Source organism: Anabrus simplex, chromosome 1, assembly GCF_040414725.1.
Source record: "Anabrus simplex isolate iqAnaSimp1 chromosome 1, ASM4041472v1, whole genome shotgun sequence".
NCBI classification, from domain to species: domain Eukaryota; kingdom Metazoa; phylum Arthropoda; class Insecta; order Orthoptera; family Tettigoniidae; genus Anabrus; species Anabrus simplex.
This window is the reverse complement of record NC_090265.1, coordinates 91,495,134-91,503,036: the sequence shown is the minus strand read 5'-3', so window position 1 is coordinate 91,503,036 and position 7,903 is coordinate 91,495,134. Positions and strand designations below refer to the sequence as shown.

Genomic DNA, 7,903 nt, shown 5'->3' with positions numbered 1-7,903 from the left:
ATACGTACAATTTCCTCTGACTTGCCTTGTTTCTTTCCAGGCTATATTGTGTCTCTACAGGTTTTTTTGTTCTTGGTTTAACGTCTCACTAGTCTGGGGGTAACGCGTCCGCGTGTCACCCGGCGGCTCCTGGTTCGATTCCCGGTTGGATCAGGGTTTTTTAAATATCCCTGGCCTGGGGACTGGGTGTTTGTGTCGTTCTTAACGTTCCTTTCCTCACATTCAACACTCTACACTTCCTCCATTCCAATTACACGCAGGTTCATATCACATGGTGCAAGTAGGCGCAAAAGATCTCTATAGGTCGACGCCTCGAACAAATATTTTTCAAAAAAAAACCGTCGCACCAACGGATTGAAAGTTTTCGGAGACTCAAGAAGGGAAAGAGCTAAAAATGGGAAGGAAGTGGCCGTTTTCATAAGTAACTGAGGTACAGCCTTAGTATTTTTCTGGTAATAATCGAGTGTGACCTCCGAAGAGGCCTGGTACAGGTCCTTCGTGTTGACGCCGTATAGGCGACCTGCTGTCTGGGAAAACGGGGTCCTACCTATGATGAATTCTAATGATGAAGCCTTGCGTAATTAAACAATGAAGGTTAAAAATCCCTGATCCAACCGGGAATCAAACCCGGGACCTACAGCACGCTAACCATTTAGCCACGGAACCGGACATTTGCCTGGTGAGAAAAGCGGTAACCATGATGACGGTGGGATTTGAACCCCCTTTTCACGAATGAAACCTCACAGCTACGCGACCCCACCCCCGTGGCCAACTCGCTCGGTCCTCTACACTTTGAGTTATACAGAAAATATGAAGCAGGTGAGATTTTTAATTGGCTGTTTCAAAACTCACTTGATAATGAAATCACCCGGTCTCAGTATTGCACCTGTTCACGAGGAATGTGGGACGTCGGCGCCTCCTCCCTCAAAGTAACCTTGATAATTGACGCTTCGTCGAGCACTCCGTTGTCTTATTTCTCTTTGTTTCAATGTGAAACTAGAACGAGGTGGATACAGCCAAGGCCACAACAATTCTTTGTGATCAGGATACAGAACTAAATATCTTTCCTCGCGTTTATGTCCATTACTCGCGCCAGAACTCATTCTCATGGCATAACGTGTCACAGTGGATAGTTATAGTAAGAATAATGATATTATAAGAAAGTTGCGTGTCATCCTTATGCAGGGGCCATGCTAATCTTCTCGTTACAATTTTAGTATATGTATCGCCGAAGCGAGTACAAAGATTATCTGACACTGTGAAGGGTGTAACATTAATGTGGCCTCTAGGTTAGAGTAGACCATTACATACATATCCAAGATATTCCTTCTTCACTTTTCAGTTAGCCTATATGATCAATCATGTCTTAGGTTAGAGCCTCCGTGATACAGGCGGCAGCGCTGGCCTCTCACCGCTGGGTTCCAAACCTAACCTCATGGTGCAAGAGCTCCGAAGGGCCATGGCCTGCCAAGCAACTGCTGCTCAGCTTGAAGGTCTGCAGATTACGAGGTTTCGTGTGGTTAGCACAACAAATTCTCTCGGCCGTTATTCTTGGCTTTCTAGACCGGAGCTTAGAGATAGTGATACTGGGTTCGAACCCCACTGTCGGCAGCCCTGAATATGGTTTTCCGTGGTTTCCCATTTTCACACCAAGCAAATGCTGGGGCTATTTATTCGGAGAGTCGACCTACGAAGATCTTTTGCCCCTACTTTGCACCGTATGTCATGAACCTGCGTGTATTTGGAAATTGCAGGGGTGTCAAGTGTTGAATGTGAGGAAAGGAACATTCAGGACGACACAAACACCCAGTTCCCAGGCCAGGGATATTAATCATGTACAATTAATAAATCCGACCCGGCCGGGAATGGAACCCGGGGCCGCCGGGTGACAGGCGGACGCGTTGCCCCCTACACCGCGGGGCTGGACTGGGGAGGACTTTACCTTAAGGAAGGTCACGGATGCTTCCTTCCCATTCCTAGCCCTTTCCTGTACCATCATCAGACCTGTCTGTGTCGGTGCGACGTAAAGCGACTTGAAAAAAATTGTCTCCGGGTTTTCCATATCATCTTTCACCCAAGAAACACTATCCAATATCATGTTATTCCATATATCAGTCATTAATCATTGCCCCAGGGGAGTGCGACAAGCCTCGTCAGCCGGCACAATTCCTACCCTCGCCGCTAGATGAGAGATCCATTCATTCCATTCCTGAACCCGTCGAATGACTGAAAATAGGCTGTGGATTTTCAACGTTTTTAGTGTAACACCCCACTAACTACTTTTACGATTTTCTGAGATGCAGAGGTGCCGTATTTTATTCCCTCAAGAGTTATTTTACCGATACGAGGTTGACATATTTCTTCTTCTTAATCTGCTTACCCTCCAGGGTCGGATTTTCCCTCGGACTCAACGAGGGATCCCACCTCTACCACCTCAAGGGCAGTGTCGTGGAGCTTCAGACATCGGGTCGGGGGATACAACTGGGGAGGAGTTATGTAGAGTTCGCTTTCGTTACTCCACCAATGATTATGTTTATCATGCAGCACACTGTTCTCATATCTCAAGCATTATTGGTTAAAATAAAATAGTAAACATTCTCATGCACCACATACAAAGCGTCATCTTACGCGGATTTCTAATATCCCGACTCGACTCTCTTACTTACCGCCTCTGTGGTGTAGTGGTTAGAGTGATTAGCTGCCATCCCCGGAGGTCCGGGTTCGATTCCCGGCTCTGCCACGAAAATTTGAAAAGTGGTACGAGGGCTGGAACGGGGTCCACTCAGACTCGGGAGGTCAACTGAGTAGAGGTGGGTTCGATTTCCACCTCAGCCATCCTCGAAGTGGTTTTCCGTGGTTTCCCACTTCTCCTCCAGGCGAATGCCAGGATGGTACCTGATTTAAGGCCACGGCCGGTTCCTTCCCTCTTCCTTGTCTATCCCTTCCAATCTTCCCATCCCTCCACAAGGCCCCTGTTCAGCATAGCAGGTGAGGCCGCCTGGGCAAGGTACTGGTCATTCTCCTCAGTTGTATCCCCCGACCAAGAGTCTGAAGCTCCGGGACACTGCCCTTGAGGGTAAACAGATGATGATGATGACAAAAGAAAAAAGTATTTTTTTTACTACTGGTTTAACGTCGCTCTAACACATCGAAGGTTGTCGGCGACGAAAGGATGGGAAAGGGTTAGGATTTGGAAGGTAGTGGCCGTGACCTCAATTAAGGTACAGCCTCAGCATTTGTATGGTGTGAAAATGGTAAACTACGGAAAACCATATTCAGAGCTGTCGACAGCGTGATTCAAACCCACTATCTCCTGAATATAAGCTCTATTTCTAAGAGAATCAAAGTACTTAGCCATTCACTGGGTAAGTGCCTTTCTGTAGCTAAATCAGTGATGCCTCGTCCTATCAGGAAATAAGCTGAAGAGAAAATTCCCAGATGGACCAACTCCCTCCCAAACCCATTCCCTCTCTTTCCTCATAGCGGTGGTGGGTGACGCTGTCTGAATGACAGACTAATTATTATAATTCTCATTCTGTTCAGTCAGTCCAGGGATCAGCAGACAGTTTTGTAAATTCCTATCTGGTCGGTCTCGGTTTGGTTCCCGGCTCAGTCACAAATTCAAAATCTTGTTTCAAGGTCTGCAGCGGGGTGTTTCCCGTCCCAAGCAACGTAACTGAGTAGGGAAGTGGTTTCGAATGACACTTTCGGTCATTATAGAATTTATTTTCAATTGTTTCAATGTTCAGATCTTGGTGATGGTTAAGATGACACCTGAAATACAGGCCACAGGTAAAATGAAATGGCGTATGGCTTTTAGTGCCAGGAGTGTCCGAGGACATGTTCGGCTCACCAGGTGCAGGTCTAGGCGACCTGCGCGTCGTGATGAGGATGAAATGATGATGAAGAAAACACATACACCCAGCCTCAGTGCCAGCGAAATTAAACAATGATGGTTAAAATTTCCGACCCTGCCGGGAATCGAACCCGGGACTCCTGTGCTCAAAGACCAGCACCCTAACCATTTAGCCATAAAGCCGGACAGACTGCAAGTGATTTCACCCCACTCCTAACCGAAGTGAATTACACTCAGCACTGACACTACACTCACATAATAATAATAATAATAATGGCGTATGGCCTCCGGAGAGGCCTGGTGTGGGTCTTTTTCTCGTAGACGGCCTATTAGCGACCTGCATATCTGTGAATATGAGGGCCCTACCTAGGGTGATTTCTAATGGTGAAAACGTCACACCCCCCCCCCCCCCCCCGAGCCATTGGAACTGACTAATTAAGGTTAAAATCCTCGACCGGCCGAGAATCGAACCCAGGACCTCTGGTCCAAAGGCCAGCACGCTAAGCATTTTGCCAAGTAGCCGGACACTACACTCACACAGGTTATTAGATAATTACTAGACAGCAATCTTTACCAATCCATACTAAATCATTTACATGAAGCAGCAGGAGCATGTTGTTCGGAATCGTATTACGGGCTGTTAGCGGTGCTAGTTGTAGTTGTTTTTGTTGTTGTAGGGTAGTTATGTTTTAACTTTATTTTATTATGACTTGTACTGTTAAGCTAGTAACAAGCTCAACCTATAGTATTGTAAGTCGTAGTGTTAAGCACTGGAAATACTTAAGTTGTGTGTGAATTTGTTCATGATGATAATGGATTTAGAATGTTAGACTAGTAATATTTCTTCTACTATTTTCTTTCCATGGAATTGCTTGTTGTACTCTTCTTCTTGTTGGGTAATTCTGTTTTTACATTACTTTATTATCACACTACTGTAAGTGACCATTACCACCGGAACATTTCCGAATTGCGATGTATTTATTAAGACGAAGAAGAAGAAGATACATTTTCAGATGCCAATAGTTAGTAGTTGTCAGATGTAATCGAGGACATTATTTCCCCTTTCACATGTCTTTCAGTGAAGTGAAATTTTCCTGGGTAGCTAGCGCAAAATGGCCTCCAACAATCAATATACCTTGCACATGATAGTTGAGACCATATTATTATCTATCTTAATCTGTTTACCCTCCAGGGTTGGCTTTTCCCTCGGACTGGGCGAGGGATCCCACCTCTACCGCCCCAAGGGCAGTGTCCTGGAGTTTCAGACGTTGGGTCGGGGATACAACTGGGGAGGATGACCAGTACCTCGCCCAGGCGGCCTCACCCGCTATGCTGAACAGGGGCCTTGTGGAGGGATGGGAAGATTGGAAGGGATAGACAAGGAAAGAGGGAAGGAAGCTGCCGTGGCCTTAAGTGAGGTACCATCCCGGCATTTGCCTGGAGGAGAAGTGGGAAACCACGGAAAACCACTTCCAGGATGGCTGAGGTGGGAATCGAACCCACCTCTACTCAGTTGACCTCCCGAGGCTGAGTGGACCCCGTTCCAGCCCTCGTACCACTTTTCAAATTTCGTGGCAGAGCCGGGAATCGAACCCGGACCTCCGGGGGTGGCAGCTAATCACGCTAACCACTACACCACAGAGGTGGACCCATATTATTATTATTATTATTATTATTATTATTATTATTATTATTATTATTATTATTATTATTATTATATTGCAATTATGAATATTTTCGTTTACGGCCCTTTGAGACCACGTTATGCAACAATCACACGTTACTGGAAGCCTTCTTTGTAGCCGAAAATCTTTGTATTCTTTCTCTGACAGACTGTATTCTTTCCTCTGTCCATCCCCTATTCAATTTCTGTTCGCGATGGAAGCCTCTGAAGCCATCCATCAATGATGTGTACCTTTTTCAGTTTAGGATGTCTTCCCAATTTAATCCAGATTGCTCAAGATCCCTTCTTATCTCCCTGAACCCTTTGTCGCAAACGTTAGGCCTATTGGCAAGTGTTTTAAAAATCTGTTCGGTCAGCCTCTTCTCGTCCATTCTAAACAGATGTCCATAAAATTTGAGTCTTCTTTTCTTCATCGACTCAATCAATATTTCGCTTCCCCCTTCCTCGAAACCAGTGCTGGGCATTCACCATTATTGGGCCCATTATCTTGCGAAGGATTTTCCCCTCAAATATCTAGGCTTCACTTAGTACTGTGATTCGGAGACATTCAGACACTCTGTTTTAATCACTGTGTTCTTGTGTCTTAATTTAGCTTGTCTTGAGATGGGTCTCCTCATTTACAAACCATGTGTCCTGCGAAAAGAAGCGGCCGTTTTCCCTCGCCTGGTGTAGTTGGCTTCTCTCGCTAGTTTTTAGCTACTCGAAGCTGTCAACTCTTTCCACCTTACCATTTTTTTAAATGCTAGTTGTTCGGGGCGTCGACCTATAGAGATCGTTTGCCCCTACTTGCACCATATGACATGAACCTGCGTGTAATTGGAATTGAGGAAGTGTAGAATGTTGAATATAAGGAAAGGAGCGTTAAGTTCGGCACAAACACCCAGTCCCCAGGCCAGGGATATTAATCATCTACAATTAAAAACCCCTGACCCGGCCGGGAATGGAACCTGGGGCCCCCGGGTGACAGGCGGACGCGTTGCCCTCTACACCGCTGCGCCGGACCCACCTTACCATATTCTGTTTTCAAGTGATGTTGATCATATCGAATTTGGTTTTTCTTCTTCTTTCTTTCTTAATCTGTTTACTCTCCAGGGTTGGCTTTCCCTCGGACTGAGCTAGGATCCCACCTCTACCACCTCAAGGTCAGTGTCCTGAGCGTGAGATTTAGGGTCGGGGATACAACTGGGAAGGAATACCAGTACCTCACCCAGGCGCCCTCACCTGAAGTGCTTGCGGGAGGATGGGAAGATTGGAAGGGATAGACAAGGAAGGAAGGAAGGAAGGAAGGAAGGAAGCGGGCGTGGCCTTAAGTTAGGTACCATCCCAGCATTTTCCTGGAAAAAACCTGGAAAACCACTTCAAGGATGCCTGAGGTGGAAATTGAAACCCCCTATTCCCAGTTGACTTTCCGAGGCTGAGTGAACCCCGTTCCAGCCCTCGTACCATTTTTCAAATTTCGTGGCAGAGCAGACATTTGGAGTCCTGCATTATCTGCTTCTTGCTTTAGTATATTTATCTGCTTTTTAGCTGTGTCGGTGTTTCTGGACGGGACCGCGAGATCATCTGTAAGGCAGTTGGCCATGAACTTGATGCAATTTTTTGATAAATAATATTTGATATATAACATTTTATTTAGGAAACTGACCCTCAACGGTTTTGCCATATGACAGAGTATTATAAAATGTTGTCTTGGAATATAAATGGTTCCTTAAAAGAAGCATGGACCCACGCATAGCCGCCTCGGCAGTCGTGGCTAGGTAGCTTTCCTTGACGGCAAACATCTTCCAAAATACTGCTGCAATACCCGGTATGGTAGGCCTGCGTCTTGCACTATTATTATTATTATTATTATTATTATTATTATTATTATTATTATTATTATTATTATTATTATTATTGTACCGGAGGTACACTTACTCCGTATATTCAAATTGAGCACCTTTTAGAAGGCCATCTTCTGTTATATGAAGCTTGAACCACCGAGCACAGAATAACATAGAGATGGCAATGCCTACCGCAATGCATTGGCTCGCTGAAGCCGAGTTTTGCGCGCATCGCCATGTTGGCATTACCAGCAGTGCTAGTTAATTCCTATCAGAGTCTGTCATTTTAAAAGATTTCTGTAACATTATTGCATTGGTTAACGTATGTAACGCAATAGAAAAGTGCCTTAGTCATAATGATAAGCACGGGGCAGTCCAGAACACTGTTTTAATCGCAATACCGGTAGTTTAAAATTCGGAAATATGAGCTCAAATAGCCTGTTATTATATCAGATCGTATTTAGCCCAAACGAATTGCCGATTTGCAAGGTGCAGCTAAAAATAATGGAACATTTTCATAAAGACCTATTTTAGAGAAAG

At 45.3% G+C, this 7,903-nt stretch overlaps 1 pseudogene; it reads right to left on the bottom strand.

Moving 5' to 3' along the window:
• Nucleotides 1-1,140: 1,140 nt before the first annotated feature.
• On the bottom strand, nucleotides 1,141-1,241 carry LOC136859329 (U6 spliceosomal RNA; annotated as a pseudogene).
• Nucleotides 1,242-7,903: the final 6,662 nt, after the last annotated feature.